This window comes from Bactrocera tryoni, chromosome 3 (genome assembly GCF_016617805.1).
Source record: "Bactrocera tryoni isolate S06 chromosome 3, CSIRO_BtryS06_freeze2, whole genome shotgun sequence".
NCBI lineage: Eukaryota > Metazoa > Arthropoda > Insecta > Diptera > Tephritidae > Bactrocera > Bactrocera tryoni.
The window spans coordinates 29643732-29663050 of NC_052501.1; the positions used below are offsets into that span (position 1 = coordinate 29643732).

At 33.7% G+C, this 19319-nt stretch overlaps 1 protein-coding gene and 1 long non-coding RNA gene across 12 annotated transcripts in view; one reads left to right on the plus strand and one right to left on the minus strand.

The window, feature by feature from the left end:
- LOC120771736 (transcription factor GAGA) overlaps positions 1 to 19319 on the minus strand; it is a 58488-nt gene that overhangs the window by 29937 nt on the left and 9232 nt on the right. The window contains exon 1 of one of the 11 annotated variants that reach the window (XM_040099909.1): positions 7272 to 7348. The exons of the other annotated variants lie outside the window; for them this stretch is intronic. The gene's annotated coding sequence lies outside the window, so the exon portion shown is untranslated. Of the gene's footprint in view, positions 1 to 7271; positions 7349 to 19319 lie in introns of those variants that run through there. 11 annotated transcript variants of the gene reach the window in all.
- Positions 14808 to 18492, plus strand: LOC120771739. Its single transcript, XR_005705001.1, has 3 exons — positions 14808 to 15615; positions 16072 to 16164; positions 16221 to 18492. It is a non-coding gene; the product is annotated as an uncharacterized LOC120771739 (long non-coding RNA).

Genomic DNA, 19319 nt, shown 5'->3' on the forward strand with positions numbered 1-19319 from the left:
TTCGAAACGTTGTACCAAAATGAAACGTGACATGATGAAATGGCAAACCTTACTGAATACACTGGCAAAATTTGACACCAATCTGTAAACAAACAAATCAACACTTTTATGCTCGATATTTAAATAACAAAGTGCATTCTATATACTTCCAGATCACACAAAAACTTTATAGCATTTCTGACAAGTTGTTTTTTACCAATGAATAGCTGAAGGAATTTAATGAGCAGCTTTTCATTTTGGAGATACAATCAAAGGTTTGACATTCCCTGGACTATTCCTTAAAAATAAAAATAATTCGGATATATTTTTTAACCAAACCAAGACAATTAGCACCAGAATGATGATAAAAACACATCCCCCTACTCCTTCCCTTTGAAACTGATGAATTACGAGTAAACTTCCAGTTGCTTATCAGAAACAATCGTGGTAGAAAAATTATTTTCATACAAAGTTGTTTTTCATAGCTTTTACCATACTTTGGGGGATGGTAAGTAAAAATTATCATCCCTACACAAAAAGTGAAAAAAAAATTCAAATTATCTAATTTTAAGAACACAAAGGGTGCGAAATATTTAGAGAAAGTAGAAAAATACATTAAAAAAACAAAAACAACAGAAACCAATATAATTATGATTTTTTATGTGAATTAAGCTCTTTTGATATTAAATTAGCTAGATATCAAATCGTATCCACTGCATTTCTTTAAAAAGTTAGATTTAGGAATCGAACGACATATGAACGAGACGATGTTATGGAGGGTTTAAGAAAATATGAAACAATTCCAACATTCTTTGTAAACATCATATGACATAAATATATTATATGTCAGCGGTACATAATATTATGTCTGAATGATTTTTTTGTTCTTAAACAACGTTTGAATATCATAAGCAATTCGTTTTCACAAGTAATGGACTCTCAATCTCAATTTAAAAGTTCAAAAAGTTCTTAAAAACTTTTAAGTCACAATATTAAAAACATGGGAAATTAGTGATAGAACTGACTAGCTATAATTCCTATTGCAAGTCCAATTTTTATTTTGATTTTGATTGGTGAAAATTTCAGCTTCTTGGGGAGAACAATACACATGCAGCGGCCAGTATCATATCTGGCCCTATGCCGCCTGATTTAATAGCCTCAGCGCCAAGTAGAGCCAATAAAAAAATCGAAATCTATGAATAGGCGTCTAACGGCAGACGAGCAGACAATGGGATGGGGCAGAAAAAGGATGATGAACGCATAGGCTCATTAAGAACGTACCAACGTGGATTGAGAGACAACACGGGGCGACTTTCATCTAACCATGGCTGTTTCAGGGAGTACCTCACAGATTCGGCCTCGATGACGACACAAAATTTTCATTCTACAGGAGTGCCGATGAAAACGTCGAGCATGTCTTTTTTTCCTTCTCGAGATGTGTAGTCAAGAGAACTACCATCGAAGGAATAATAAAGCAAAAGATGACGCCCAAAAGCTGGTATGGACGAAAATGAAAGAGTAAGAAGCGTAAGATCAGCTGAATAATCCCGCAGGGAGTTTGTGAGGAGGCATTCTTGCCCAGCTTGGTTCTGCGAAGTAATATTTAACGGCGGTCCCGCAGGACTAAATACAAGTGAAAGCAGCCGGAATTAAGGGTTTAGTACGTCGGTTTACTGCCACGCAAGTCCAGTAAAGTTAGAAAATGCTAAATGCGGACAATATGAATTGTGCAAAAACAAAAAATAGACAGACGGACATGGCTAAATTAACTCACCTCACCACGTTGATCATTTACATATAAAAAATACTTTATATGGTCTCCAACATTCCATTCTTGCTGTTACAAGCTCCGTGGCAAACTTAAAGAGTTACAACGTGATCGATATTGACTGGCAACTTCGGGGCTCATATTCGAGATAACATTTTTCACTTACTTACACGACACTACTGGCCACTCTTGCTATCAAAAACACAATAAACACGGGTTCTTAATCAACTTACGATGTGCTAATGAAATTTCAAACAAATTAATAATGTTTTAGCAATCGAATTGATCTCTTTAAAAAACTATTGTTTTTCACTTAGTGTAAAAGGGTTCCAAAACATTACACTCGTCTTTCTCGAAGCGCTGTTTTCAGAATCGATGAGGAAAATGTTACCGAAACCACTGGCCATACGGCTTGACATTTTAACATGACCTTTTTAGATATTTTCAGGTCAGGTAATGATCGAAAGAATAAGATTTTTGATAACAATAACGATTTTTTAAGCCCTTCTGAAATGTAAACCTCCCCTGGCATCACTCGACCATGAATCTGCACATTCTGGCTAATACAGAGCTATTGTGTCCGATTTCATAAAGAACGCATAATTAAAGTATAATTCCGAATGATGTTATTTAGTTTATCAACACATAATTGAACTCGACCTTCCCGAGCGACATCGATTCGCTCTATGGGCTTTTTTTCGAGCAAAATTTTGTTCAGTGACCTGGCCAACTTCTGGGCCAATGGATATGTAAACAAGCAAGCGTTTGGGATGAAGAGCAACCTAAAAGGTTCAAGAGCTGTCATTTCATCTAGAAAAAAAGGATTGATGTGGTTGGTGTGATTTGTCAGCCGGTGGAATAATCGGTCAATATTTCTTCAAAAATAATGATGCCGATGAGAACGTTACCGTCAATTGCGACGGTTATCGTGCCATGATAATCGACATTTGATGTCTGAAATTGAATCTCGTGATCTCGGCGACATTTGGCTTTAACAAGATGACGTTACTTCCCACACATCGCATCAATAAATGGATTTATTGAGAGAACACTTCGGTGAGCAGAGACGTATTGGGCAGGTCGATTGGCCACTAAGATCGTGTGATATCACACCGTTAGACTTTTTCTTGTGGGGATATGTAAAGCCTTAGTCTATGCGGACAATCCCGCTTCCATTCATGCCTTGAAGTAAAACAGCGCTCGTGGTATTCGCCAATTACTAGTCGAATTGGATCACCCTCAATTTTGCTCTCTTATTGTATATTGTCATAATTAAGTTTATATCTAGGCTGTTCACGGTAAGGTGGTTATCGGGTTATGTGATTATTAAATTAAAAATAACCTCTGTGCTCCGTGAACATCCTATGTATGGTTATTTGCTTATTTTTACACAAACAGCTGTTCATTGTTTACAATTCTAGTTCAATGAAATTCCTACTTATAAAATGCCTAAACAAAGTTTAAAAAGCAAAATAATCGAATTTAAAATAAGTTCTTCTATTCAGCAAATGGACTTTATTGTGATTCTTACTTACTTTGATGACTTTTGATAATTTCTTTGTGATGCTTTTTATTTCGGTTTTAATTTGCTGATTGTAAACAAAAAACAGCTGTTAACAGTAGATTTTCCAATAAGAAAATCTAAATGGAAATGTCATTCGCTTAGTTTTATTTATTTTTTGTGCTGCCATTTAGTAAAATTCCAACGACTTTCTAACACTGGAAATAAGCAAACAACCACATAATCTGTAAACAAGGGTCTATGTTAGTCATAGTTGGTTATTTTGTCATACCGCATTTTGTTGTTGTAAACTTAATCACATAACCACATTACCCGATAACCACCATATCGTGAACAGCCTAATCATAATAATCATTGTTATTATTAAGTAGATAAGACAATTATGTCTGAATTCTTATTTTAATAATTAGTTGACAGCACTTTTGTAAACTTATAAAATAAATAACCAATGATTAAAACAACAATTTTTGGGAAGCCTCAATTTTATCAATCAATCAATTAACGTTTTGACTAGCCCTTCAATCATTACCATATATAGTAACAATACATATTTTTGGTTTTAGGATTTAGGTAATTTAAGCGCTCATGGTCAACCTCTTTTTCGAAGTTTCTTCTAGAGATTTTCAAAATAAATGGCCGATTATTAAAATACATTAGATTCTGTAAATATACATTTTTTATTTATTAAAGAAATATCTTCAAAAGAATTCAGAAAAAATGCGTTTTTTTGACCTGCAAGCTTTTTAGTATCTAATGTTGACAAAAGTTTTAATGAGACAGAATGATTTTCCCAAAGCTTCTCATAAAAACAATTTAATAATTCAGATATGCCATTTATCAGTTGATAAGTAGATGGATAATACAAATAAGAAATGGATCACAAAGGAACAATATATTATTAAACACTTCTCCAACTTTTTTCTTTGGCTAAACAAAGCTTTCACATTCATGAATTAAAAAACTAGAATTTCATTAAATACAAAACTGAGTGAGCAATTTTTGAACGAACTAAATAAAATAGTTTTCAACTTTTTGCCAAATAATGTAAACCATATATGAAAAGTTAACTCTAAAGCACGTTTCTTTCATTCTAAATTTTACTTTGGGTGCTAAGAAATCTTTTAAGCTTCCAAAAATTGATAATGATATGAATCTTCGGTAATTAGCCAAGAAACCATATAAATAACAAAATAGATACTAAAAAAATCTGTTTTATAATAAAAGCACATTTTTCGGCAGAGTTGCCAGTTGTAGGTTATTTGTTTGAATAACATTCCTAAAATTTAGTAAGTTTTGTAAAGAGGAAACTATCTAAAATACTTCTATTCACATCTTTACACTTTCAACAGATTTCAAACCTTTTTGAAGCTGTGAAAGACATAGGGTCTGTCTCTTTGAACATCTTTACATTCCTCGCTTAATAAGCCATATAACATGAAATTCTTGAAATACGGACGTCACCAATAAAATATTTATGCCAAGAGAAGAATAATTTGTTTCTTGAACTGCAAATATACAGGGATTTTCAATCTATTTATATGATTTTTATATTAAGTTCTGAATCTAACATCATTCAAATGGCCTCCACAACTTTTTCTGCAGGAACGAATTCGATGAACTCAATTTTCGAGTACTTTTTCCACTAAATCAGGTCGTGCTATATGTCAGAAATAGCATGCTCAATATTGACTTCTAAAGCTTGAAGATAATCTGGTTTAATGCTAAAGACCAATGACTTCAAAGAACCCCTGCCAATAATTCGGTTGTTGCACGTATTGTGAGGCACATAACCACGTCTTGTTGGAATCAGATGTTGTCAAGATCAATTTCCAATTGCAGCAATAATGGAAAAAGTTCTCCATTGACAGTAACGGTGTCACCAGCTTCATTTCGAAAGAAGTACGAATCGATGATTCCACCACACCAAACTGTCAATTTATGTGGATGTTATGGTTGTTAATGAATAATTTGTGGATTTTCTTCGCACCAGAATCGACACTTTTGTTTATTTACGGCATCACTAAGATGATAATGAGCCTCAGAGAAGATGAATTTTCTTTAAAAAAAAATCGTTATAATATTCAAGTTTTTCCAAGACAAAATTAACTGATTCACGACGTTTATGGTGGTCCAATGGCTTCACTTCTTGAGTTAGAACAGTGTTACACGAATGCAATTTTTTTTTTTTTTCAAAATATACCAGGTTGTGGTTTGAGATACCAGTCTTTAGCAACACTTGCCTGAACGGCGGCAATATTTTCATTACATACGTATGTACATATATCTTTCCACGATGAAATTCTAAACATTACTGAATACAATGAAAAAATTACAGATCATGACAAATTAAAAGTGCCCGAAACGACACTTAGAGAACATATTAAACCTATTGGAATTTATTGGAAAACTGAAGCGTCATACTATATGAAGTAAAAAGTTTAGGTGTTAGAAACAAAATGTACACTACTTAAATTTCAAACTTACACCGGATCAGCTTAATTTAAAAAGTCACAAAAACACCGATAGTTTGATACTGCCTTTCGCCAGGACTTGAGTTCATGAGCCATGAAAAAAATCAGTCGTGTCTACATAACCGGAGTAGACTGATCCAGGTTTATCTTCTGCCCAGCACCGTGAACGCAGCAGTGAGCACCAAAATCAAAAACAACAGATGTTTTTCATGAAAGCAACGCCAAAGTTGTAGAAATTTTCCGAAACACAACAAACAAATGAAGATCAGACGGAAAAAGATTATTGCATATATGTATGTATAAAATCTTATTTAACCTAACTTTATCATTGCTTGCAACACAACTTGTTTATTGTTACAAATTTTGTATCTTAATGTTCAAAATTCATGTTATCTTAACTCAAAACTTTTCTGAGGATTGTACACAATTGTCTATAAGATAGCACACATTGCATGGTGCCAAATGTTTCAACTTCCAAGTTCTTAGATAGTAAATGTTTGTTTTCTACCAAGACAAAGTATTGAAACATGTTGATTCAAGCTTGAAGTCCAAAGTAGAGTTTATGTCCAAATGTTTTCAAACTTTTCATAAATCAGCACCTTTTAACTGCCAAAACTAAAACTATTACCAACTTTAAAAGTCTGCTTAATAATCGTCTAAGCAATTTTCGAAACACTAAGGTCACAAAAACAAATTGTTTGTCAAAATATAAGTGTAAAACGTAAATTTTTTCACTAAATTCAATTGAGATGCCGGAATTCCAACACTAGTTACAACACTATGTTACACCAATAGTCACGTGTTGGCTTAAAGAGTCTGCTCCTGCAACATAATGATGGGTTTGATGAATGAAATAGTCGAACATTATGCTATAGAAATTCGATGTGACACTTAGCAGCGCCATTATAACAACCACACAACAACAATAACAATAGTAAAGCGCTTTTTTATTAAAGCGGCCCAAAACACGAGCATTTTTAGTCCAAATATTTATAATGTAACTAAAGCATTAAAGACGCGAAAAATATGAGGACGCCGCATATGTGCGTCCTGAGCCGTAAATCGTGAGTCGGGCCATAAGTGTGCGCGTGTATGTGTGCGTGTGTGTGTTTATGGGCGTTTATGGGTATGTGTGTGTCCGCATGTGTGCTCATGCATGTGTGCGAAAAATTACGATACTCGCGCGTATAGAGCACGATACGACGGAGCCGGAGCCATAATGTAAGCTTAAATAGAAAAGCATGAAAAAGAAGACGAGAAAAAAGAGAAATAATAATAAAAATCGTCTGACGAACTTGAAATTGAGAGTAGTAGTAAAAATAAAACCGGAATAAAAGTAGGGAAAATACCGAACAAATAGAAATGGTGAGCAAAACAGCACACAAGACATATAAAAATATATATCAGCGAATATAGAGAGTAAATGTCAGTAGTAGTCTCAGTTCTTAAGAAAGCGGAAAACAACCAAATAATATATAAAATGGAAAAGTCAGCGAAAGGGAAATTCTGTTTTATTTTTATTTTTTCCTACTTCTTGTACTGCTTCTTGTGCCCTTAGTTGCAATAACCAGCTTAGACGTGATGATATACGCGTACTTAACGCGACGCACTAGATCCTGATTTTCGTAATACACACAATCGAATCGGTCAGCGGTTTGTTTTGATAATTTTGTATATTTCTTATATGGAAAATATGGATATCAGTTATGTTGCGCGGTTTGGTATTAACGCCGTGCGAGAACGTATCAAAGCTCACTGGCGCTTTATCAACACTACAATAACGCACTTTATGATGACCGTCCGTCCAACGCGTGTGATGTTACGTATGCAAGTACCTAGTAGTAGGCGGTTTCAAATACACATTGTCTTAACGGTGATCCATAGATTAGTAGCAAAAGTTTGTGATTTTCATTAATTGCGTTCGGAAGTTGTAGTACGATGACGTGAATCCATCGTTTTGGTGCAACTATTTAGCGTGTGTTGGATAATGTTTGCATGATATCAAACAAAATTTGTGGTACTTGCAAGCGTTAGTATTCTCTATATAGTATAAACCCGATATGGACCGATTTACGAAACTCTGTTATTGCCGACAAACGCACGATTTCAGTCATTACGACCGACACATCAACCAGCCTACCAGCGACCTGGCAAGCGTGCAACCAACGATAAACGACAACTGCGACGACGCCGATGATGAACAAATTACAAATAAAAGATGATGCCAGAAGACGATGACGATTAGCGCCCAGGCAGCCAGTAAGCCATCGAGCCAGCCAGCCAGCTAAGGAACGGCATGAAATAACGTTGCTGTTGATGATGGTGGCAGCGGCGGCGGTGGCGGCGGTAAAGTCTGAAGTAGTGGTGAGAGCGAAAAAATTGGAAAAAAATCCATACACAACCACACACACACACACACACAAGCTTATACACTCAGGAACTTGCACACACACACATACATAGACAAGAAAGTAAAAGAAAAAATCGAAGTACATATAAACAGAACAAAACGGAAAAAATTGTGTACAGTGGGGAAAAATAAAGAATTATATCTGCAAAAGGTTTGCAGCCAAGAATCACTTCTTAGGCGAAGTGTGCGGCGTATGAAAAAAAACGGCAATCGTTATGTACTGACTGACATACAAACAAATGCACATAAATAAGCGTAGATTGGTGTGTATGTTTGTCAGGTTGTTCATATGCAAACCAGCAAATGAATATGGGAAAGGGCAGCACAGAACAGGTTCTGGTGGGCTAATTTCTTTCTATACCAACATGTCCATGTATTGACGTTGAATCGCACTGTTGAGCGGCAACTCAATTACTCCACGGACTATAACGGTTATATTATTGTGAGGGCCTATATGCCGGTGGATACAAGCGATATTGAAAGTTTTTCGATATTTATTTTGTCTGATTTTCGAAAGTTTTCATCATAACATAAAAAAATTAAAAATTTTGGTTAGTAATTGACTTCGAAATAAGCTTTAATTCCGTATGAAAGTCCGCACAAGCGATTAAGTATTATTCTAAACTATTGGTACTTCAACACTTTTCAACATAACCTAAACATTTTCAAATTAAAAAAAAAACCCAAAGATTATGCTCTGATTTCGAGTGTGATAGTTAAATTAATATTTTTAAATTTCTGAAAAACATATTCAGAAACTTTCGAGATAACCTAAAAAATCTCTGAAAATTATAATTATGAAACTAGTAAAAGCTTTATTTTTAAGTTTGGTACAGATTAGATTTACCATCCGATTTTTATTTATATTTACACAAGCCTTTGCACATAACCGTCAAAAATAAAAAAAAATAATAAAAAAAATGCTAGTGTAATACAGAAAGCTTTCCTTTCGAGCTTTTTTATAAAGATTAACCTCCAACAACATTGACTTCGAAATATTTCCACCATTTATGTCCAACATTTTACAACATAACCTAGATATTTAAAAAAAAATTAGAAGATTTGCATTAGCAATTAATGAAATATAGTATGTACATATATGCGGGACCCTAATTAGAAGTTCGATATGTAGGATTCACAAGCGATATTAATATTCCATTGACTTTACTGCAGCGAATGCGCAAAAGTACAATACAAAACCCAAAACTTGTTAAAAAAAAAATAAAGTTCGAACAATTTTGGTTAATTGGGAAGTAGACGAAGCGACAAGCTTTAATATGCAGCTTAGCTGAAACAATGCTTTTGAAAAATATTTTTGAAAGTTTTATAGCAGGAATTCTAATAGCATAGGTTCAGAACTGGACGAAAGCCAAAACAAAATGTCTAATAAAATTGACTTGTGATAGTTTTGTGATTGGATCAAGCAAAAAAAAAAACTGTTTCCTGAAAGCTTTAAGCTGCTAAAAAACTACGAAAGCTTTTTTGTTGGTACCAAGTCCGAAAAGCTTTTTTGTTAGTTCCAAAATCATATCTAGCTGTGACGTTATCTCCCACTGATGGGGCCATTACTTATAAGGAGAAAATTCAACTTCAAACGGATCAAGGTGTTATATTGACAAATACAAACTCAGCAGTTACAATTTGGCATATAACAATCAGCGTTAAATCTACAGGAAAAGTAGTTCTCAATAAATTTTCGAGAATCTGCTGTCTTGTAAGATGGACCGACTTTCTTAATACACAATTGGAGAAAAAAGTTTTCGGACAACTTGAAGTTGTGTATACGAAAAACCTGTACGCTCGGACTTCGCAAGACGACAAAGGTGAAGGCGCATAAAAAACACAAAAGAACGAAACGAAACTTCATCTTTTAAAACAAAAAAGGCAGCAGCAGCAGCAGCTAAATGAGAAAACTAACAGAAAAAAAATAGTATGCTGGCGATTCATTTAAACACCCAATAGGCCATGAGCCTGCAACTAGTCAGCAAGCAACCCGTATATCCTCAAACCATGCAATGCACAGCAGCGCCCAGTGGAAAAAAAAGTCGGGGAAAAAACGGCTCATATACTCGCTCATTTAATACATAAAAAAGTTTTGTAAAAAAATGAGTATAAAGAAAAAGGCAAGTTAACGAAACATCGGCGAAATCAACGACAGCGGTGAGAGTCAAAGAGACGAAAGAGAAGACAGGAAAAAATTGAAACAAAAACACAAATGACACAAGTTGTCGCTTCGCCGACCGGGCTCTAGCGCTGGCACTGGCTATGGCTCCGGCTCTGGCGCTGGTCGCTCGCTCGCTTCCATCTTGCTTTCATTTACACAGGTCTGCCAATGTGTCTGACCATCTACGTATCGGAAGTGGAAGGATGATAGCACAGTGGAGCGAATCAATGGTTGCAAACTACAAAAAAAAATTTAAAAAAAACATGTACATATACATATATAGCGGTGTGTGTATGTGTGTGCACCTGTATATAAAACATATGTAAGTAATTAACACACGCAGTTTCATATTAAGACAAACTAATATCGATGATGACACAATACACACACATACATGCATACATATATGTACATATGCATGCTATTGTGTATATAATACAATAAGTAATTAATCAAAGCGAACGCTTCATTTGCATCGAGCGGAATTTTTGGAGATTTTCGCCACAATTCATTATGACTTCACCGAATTACATAAGTTTCCAATTCATAATATGTACAATTAAATTTCACTGACTCAAGGTCTTCATTGAAGCAGCGCCCAAGTGAAATATGGGACCAGCAGTGCTATATAAATATGTGCACATGAGTGTATGTGTGTGTGTGGATGCAAAAGCTTATAAATGTGTGAGTGTGCATGCGTTTACAGTTAATCGGTGAGGGTGGAAAACTAACTGAAATCGTGAACCTGGACATAATACTTATACAAGCGGCTACAACAACAATGCATAAATACACCTACATGCACACACACACACATACACTCATCCAGCGTATAGTTAGTATTATATGATACTTGCAAAACATTAAACGCGTTCACCAATTGTTTTTTACAGCATTTTTTTACACACTGTCTTGTAGTTGCTGCAGCTGTTACTGTTGTTGCTATTTTTTCTTGCTCGCATTTAATTTACTTTTTTTGTTCAATAGAGTTTTTCTTTCTCCAAGCCCGCGTGTTCGCCCGACCGCCCGCCCCCCCCTCCACGCTGCTCTATACATTATTTCTTGGACACACGACACAAACGGAACTATATTTTCATTTCACTCAGACATAAGACCGCACCACCAACCGCCCACCCCTCCCCCAATCATTGCTATTCTGAGTTAAGATTAAAAAACAACGGGCATTGGGAAAAAAAAGCGAAAAAAAAAGAAAACCAAACAACAGCGACTTTTTTAAAAAATTCTGCACAGAAAATAAAAATTGAGAAGGCAAAGGCAACAACAACATCGGCAATGTGAGCATGCAAACGTAGAGAAAAATTGTAATAAGGGCAAAGAAATGTATGAGCGAGCGAACGGACGGACGGACGGTCAGGTGGTGGGAGTTGTGGCAGCCACCCTCAGTGGTTGCATAAAATGAAAGCAAAGTCATAAGAAACCGAAATGAACAAGCGAGCACGAAGAATGGTGGTTAATGGGGAAACCGACGAAGGAAGCCATACAAGAGAAAAAATTGAAAAAATGCCAACTACAGTATAACAACAATAATCATGACAATAGCAGTGATATACACACACATACATGCAAACACACACAAACGTACATACACACATACATATGTACATATGCACAAAAGTAGTTGCCAAAGAACTCGGCTTACATACATTCTTATACATGCACATACATACATACGTACATACGAATACATATATGAATGAGCCTTTGTGTATATGTGCAAGGTATTTGCATACATATTCATTCATTTGCACACACACAAACGCACGCACACGTGCGAGCACACATTGAAATCTCGACGAAAAAACGCTTTTGACGCACCAACACAGACGAAAGTATCAAAGTTGCTAGGGGTTTCCGCCAAGAATGAGACAAGTTTGAGGTACAGTGGGCCGTATGTCGTAAATATATTTACAAAACTTAATTGAAATGTCATAAAAGTATCGTTTTTTCGAATGACATTTATGTGATTAGTATGTGTGGCGCTAATTTATTTTGGAAAGAATTTATATATTATAAAAGTAAGCTTATAATCGAAATCAAAATAAAACTAATTATTATATACATACATATAATAATATATGTATGTATATTATAATTATTTATATTTTTGCTATAACAACGTAAACAAATTATTTTAAGGACATAAAAATCAATACTTTTATGTAAAAACAAAAAAAAAGGTAATGATCAACTCTGTTTTTAATAAGTTTACAACCAAGTTTTTATCAATAAAAACAATTTTTGTTTATAAAACAAAAAATAAAAAAAGCATTTCGAAAATATTTCTTTATATATGTATGTACATATATGTATGTATGTATGTATCTTTAGAAATTTTTTATAAAAAAACGGAAATAGTGTATAACTTAAATATACAAATATGATCTTCGTTATAAAAACAATGTTTCATGAAGAACTTTTTTCAAAAATTATAATTTTAAAAACTTTGAAAAGCTATCTTTGTTAGTATTTTTAGTAAAACTATATTATTATAAAATTGGTATTTAAAAACAATTTTATCATTAATTAAACTTCGAATTTTATATAACATATGTATGACGATTTTGAAAATTAAAAAAAAAATTAAAAAAAGGAAAAAAATTTAAAATAAATAACGAAAAATTAAAAAAAAATAAAATAGAAAATTAAAAAAAAAAAAAAATAAAATAGAAAATTAAAAAAAAAAAAAATAAAATAAAATAAAAAATTAAAAAAAAAAACAAATAAAATAGAAAATTAAAAAAAAAACAAATAAAATAAAATATTTAAAAAACAAAAACATTAAAAAAAATTAAAAGTAAAAATAAAAATTAAAAATAAAAATTAAAAATAAAATAAAACAAAAATCAGAACAGGGAATAACTAGTTAAAGGCTGTTAGAAAAATATGTTTTAAAAATTCGATAATAATCCAGACGGAGACATTATCACATATTGTAGTGAATTTGTCCTACTATGAGCAAATTGCTTTAACATATTCGACAAACGCACACTATTATCGATAGTAACAATATATCGTTAAGCGCAAACTGTCATCTCTAAGCAACTTTTATGGTTTCTGAACGTACAACTGAAAAAAGTGATTTTTATACGCCTGGTTAGTTCGAATTCCATTTAACAACATTAAGGTTGTCCTTTTGATGACAAAAAAATATAGATCGAATTATTTTTATTGAATAAATTTTTTGCTTTTTAAATTTTAAATCGAATTGTAACTGAGTCCAGCAGATTAGTGTGAAATTTATAACTAAGCACTTACTACCAAACAGTTATTGTCTTACCAATTCCATAAAAAAATTAAATTATCTAATTTTGAAGCCCTCATTTTGAAATGTAATAAGTTCTCGTTGTTGTTGTAGCGGCATAAAATATACATATATTATGTATGTTTGAAGAATACTTTCGAGTTGACAGTAATTAACCGGATAAAACCGGCAGACTCGACTATCGAAGAGAGCAATAAAGCTCGTGTTAAAGTTTCAAAGTTTTTAAAATATAAAAAAATGTATTTAAGAAGCTCGTGTTAAAATTTGAGAGTAATTAAACGAAGATTTTTTCTCCTCGATAAATATTTTTAATTTACAATTAACAATTTAAGGCCGATTTTTTTTTTTTTGTTTATGAAACCACTGTATTTTCAAAAAATTTCATTTTACTTATTCCTTTGATTTGTTGTACTAGATTTAACATTACTTTAACGAAATCTGTTTGGTTTTTTAATTTCAGAAGATCCAGTTCAAAGGTATAGTGGTCGAAGAAAAACGTCCTTTTTGAGAGGAGCTCCCGTCTATCAGCTGTATTTCCTTTCCAAATAAATATTTTTTTAAAAGATACCACAAATTTTTGGATCAATAATTTAAAAGTTCTCTAAGAAAAAAATCTGGAAAATTCGTGTTTTTCGGTCTTCTAACTGTATATAATCCCTTAATATAAATATAATATAAGATTCTAATACGTGGATTGTTAATGAAATATTTTAAAAATTTATTTGAAATAAAATACTTTCTTCTTTACTAAAAAAAAACTAATTAATAATATTTAAAAAAAAGCCAAACCCAAAACAAAAAGCGGCGCTTTCTCACTTTGAGTTATTAATTTATGTCAGCGCAAGGATACATTTTCCATAGTGCGGTTACAGTCCACAGTTAGCAGTTAGCAATTCTCCTCGAATCGGCTCTTCCTGCTAGTCTCGCTCATAAATGTACAAACACACAAACATATCTGCACATACATATTGTTGCAATAACAAACGTCATTGCGGTCGGTCAACTGGGGTATCCCGTACGTTTGGTTGAAGAAAAGAAAGGTTGTACAAAGAAAAAATTGCAGTACAGAAAAAATAAAAATAAAAATGGAAATGCCAAAAACAAAAACACTCCTAGAGAGAATAAAAATTAGCAGAAAAAATGTATAAATACATACAAAAACACTAATACTCAGCCAAACTGAAAAGCACACGACAGGACTTGAGCAGAAGCTTTAAAAAAAAAATCAACACACACACACAGTATATATGTAGCTTTATCTGCACATGAGTGTACTACAACAAACCTTCTGCTGGCACATATACTCAAATGTCGTTTGCTTCTCAATGTGTGTGTGCGTGTGTATGGCTGTGTTCGGCTACTTCTGCTGAGGAAGAGAAAGAAGATGATGATTCGACTAGAGACGCGAGAGTCACCCTTAAGAAGGGTCAAAGTGGGGGGCTGACTGGCAAGCAAGCCAGCAAGCAAGCAGGCAGGCAGGCAACAACATTGGGGCAGGCGGCAATCGAAAGGAGAAAAAATTTTGCAATATAAAAATGGAACAGCGAATAAATGAAACAAACCAACGAACTGACTGGAACGAAAAGGTAGAAGGAGATAGAAAGTGCGAGCGTCGGCAAAGACGACTAGCGTCTGACTATTGGAGCATGGTTAAAATTCCGCGACACCATTGCCACACCATAATATCAGCGCGCCCAACAACTTGGATCGGCATTCGATTGTTTGTGCGAGTATAGTATGCCGGTCTAACCGTCTGCCATCGAAGGTTCGTCTGTTTGCAGTCATACAGTGAAGTGAAATATAAGCAAGTTAAATAAAAACGCAGATGCAGAAACGAACGAACTCTTCAAAAAGTCTGTATCCCATTACATACATACATATATACACACACAGCAATACATACGTACTACATAAGCCATATACATATGTATGTATGTAAAAAAGTGTGTGTGTAAAAAACTGTGGCGATGCTGGAAGTAAGACTTACTACCACCACACCTTATCAAATGGTCAAAGGAGTAAATACTAAATATTCAAATTTATGCACATACACATACGTACTGGCATACGTACGCACGAAAAAACGTAAATACCTATAGGCTTGTGTATACCCGTATACACGAAATTGCAAGGGCTTTCTTTCTTGACCATTGCAAGAATCAGAAAAATAATAATCCTTTCCTTGAAGGCGACAAGGACTTTAATTGTTCTTTTTTGTAGCTTTCTGCAATACATTTGTAATATTGAGCGTGTAAATAATTTCTGTTTTACAAAATAAATGATGTCACTATCGAGAAAATCTCGATATCAACTAAATTCTCATGCAAGACGCTACACTTTGAGGTCTTCATTAAGCATAACAAAGAAAAAATAATAATTTATATGTATATGTTAGATGTATGTTTATGTGTATGTGCATATATCTAAAAAAGTATCGTTTGAAAATATTTATTAATTAAACTATTTTTTTACAGCGAATGGGAGTATTGATTAATTGGAAACAAGAACATCAATGGGATTATAATAATTTTAGCTGTTGCTAAGTGACTTCAAGTTTATATACTTATGTATGTATATAACAACAAAAAGTTATGGATTACCAATAACACTTCTAAATTTCTAGGGAGCATGCCAGTCTTATTAGAAAATCATCTCACGGTAAAACAAAGGCACTGCAAAAGACATCCCCCAAAATAAAATTTTCTCCGATTAAGCAATTCTCCAAATCAAAAAAAAAAAAAATCAATACAAACACAAATATAAAGAACATCCATACATAGGAATTAACTAATGAAAACCTGGATATTATTTTCGAATGTCCTGAAACCCTTGGACAGCAGTTAAGTAAATGCAAATGGTCAAATAGCACTATAATATGTAAAAATGTAATGTGACATCACGAAAACTAGTTAAATATTATAATTTCAAAAATTGTTTGACAATTTGACATCTGTATAGACATAATCTAGTCTCTTTTCTCCCCAAGAAGCTGCTCATTTGTCCTAACCGCCGATATCTGACCACTATAGCATATAGGTTCGGTTAGGCTTTCACGGCAAACATAGATCTACTGGTCCTCAGCAAGGCCAGATGGAGGTTCAATTTACTTTGAGGTGAAGTATTCGTCATACAGGACTTCAACGCTTTTTGCGAACTTTATAAGCGATTTTATATCTATGTACGTTTGATACTTTGTCTAGTTGCTTTTATTCCGAAGCTCCTAGATACTTAAGATGAGTTCTAGATAGTGCTGGACAAAAGTATAGGAGGTGTTCCAACGTCTCTCTCAAGCCGACTCGCATGTGATGCCATTAGGTTGGGATCTGTCAAAATGCCAACAGCTGCGCGGCAGTACTTTCGAAACCGCATGAGCAAAATGCATACGAGTTTTCTTAGGAGGCTCTTGCACATCATCTTGGCGATTCTGCATGTATAGTACATTCTATATATTTTTTCTCTCGCGGATGAGAACGCCTGTCAGCTTTTTCGGAAATTCCATTGCATATCGATTTTAGTGACTTCCGTATTTCCTTCACTTATTCGGTAGCCAGACGGATGAAACTTTTGGTAATCTTATCAGCTGTTTCATTTCCCGGAATTCCTTTGTGGTCTGGAACCCAGTATATATGCAATCGCGTTCCGTCAATTGCTACATCAAGTGTCTCCCTGTTTCTAAGGACATTCTCTGACGTAGCGCAATAGAGATTATTAATCTTTTTTATATGGTTTCCTGCACCAATTTCTCAATTCACAAGACTCGCACCTGGAAGTTACTGCAATATTCCGGAAACTTGAAAGGTTGCCTGAGATCTAGCTCAGAGCAATAGATTCCGGCTCCCACTTCTTTATCCTTGTTTGATCCGTCTGTATAGATATTGTAAGTTCCGCTGGTGAGTCGCATGCTCCTGTGACATCCACTCACCTTTACTGTGACCTGGCACTTTCTCTCCCAAATAGAGCGTGTGGGTATGTGCTCTAATTTGTCCAACAATCACCTGCTTATTTATCTATGACCGAAGATCCTTATAGAGAATTCACCTAATACCGTCAATCTTGCAGCCGATTTTACCGCAGAGCATTGTCGATTGGTGGTAGGTAGAGCAACCTTTCTAGTGCAGCCATTGGAGTGGTTCTTAGTGATCCCGTTATGCGTTCGATTGGTTTCCTCTATGAGATTTTGTTCATAGCTGTCACCACACCAGTGGATTGTAAAGGAAAATTGGCTTGACTACTGCTGTGTAACACCAATGCTTAAGGCCAGAAGCTAGATCTCATCAAGTCGACTCCCAAGTAGGTATGCTCCTTAATTGTTAATGCAGTGCAGACTATAGTTAATAGCTGCCATACAAACTGAAGATCAAAATCAAGCTCTTGTATAAAAACTTTTCTATTTCTCAAGATATCTTTACGAAATTTGGCATTGTATATTGTCTAAGGAAATGTTGCAAACTCCGAAAAAAATTGTTTAGATTGGATCACTATAGATTGTAGCTGCCATACAAACTGAACGAAAAAGTCCTTGTAAGGAAAATTTTTTTATTTGACAAGGTATCTTCACAAGTTTTGGCAAGACAACGGTACAACCTCCAATCAGAAATCAAGTATTAATTATTCTCTCAAGATCCACAATAAAAAAGATGAACGTATTTGGGAAAATGGAAATTGCCTTGCTCTTTATTAACCACTTAAAAAGAAAAAAACTAAAATTTCTTCTCTTTTTTGGCACACCATACCTAAAAATATAGTAATAATTCTAGATCATGCGATATTTAACAATATCAACGCTTTATTTAATCCAAACTCAAAAAAATGTCGTTATATAAAACTGTTCGGGCTGTATTGTTTACTCTTTTCTTATTGACTTTTTAGTTTTTTAACACATAATGTATTTTTATTCTTCTCTCACTCACCAATATTTCAAAATATTTTTATTTAATTAGTACACTTGGTGTTATTATAATAAATATAATTCAATATATATAAAAAAAAATTGATAAAAATATTAATTTCTGTATATTTGTGTTTAAAAACATATAGAACTATTAAAATGTTGTGAATGTGAATACTGGAAGTTATTTTAGTTATTATGAAATGAAAAATGTGTGAATTAGGAAAATTAATAATCAATTAGAAGTTCGTAAATTTCATTCAGTTCTATACCTAAAAATTAAAGTAATTAAAAAATACTATATTTTTCATAAATTTTTAATTTATAAAAAATGGAGAATCCAACAGCCGTTGTCCTCTCTTTACTCCATTACATATAGAACCAGGAAACGAAAATTGGACCTTTGGTTTAAACATTTTTTTTTATTGTTCGAAAGTGGTAGTGAGTTATCTTGATAGCCGCTTGAGAATTCAATGTAGAATAATATCATAATTTCTCTATAATTAATATATGTATGTATATAATGTGAAAACCATTACCTATTAGGTTTTGGAAAATGAAAGTACCGTAAAAAAACCTGTACAAATGCACATACATACATACAAGGTCTGTCGCAAAAGAAACAGAACTTTTTAAATATAACTGTTTCTGGTGGCGACACCTATTGGTGGGTATATGAAATAAAAAGTTTGATCTCTTGTTGACATTTCGTAAAAATTTTAAGACAATTGGATAACTACAATCGATGTTATCGATCAAAAAGTGACAGCAGCTTTTGGTCATCGGTCGTAAAATGCAAATATTAAATTTTGTTTTAAACTTGGGGAAAACGTT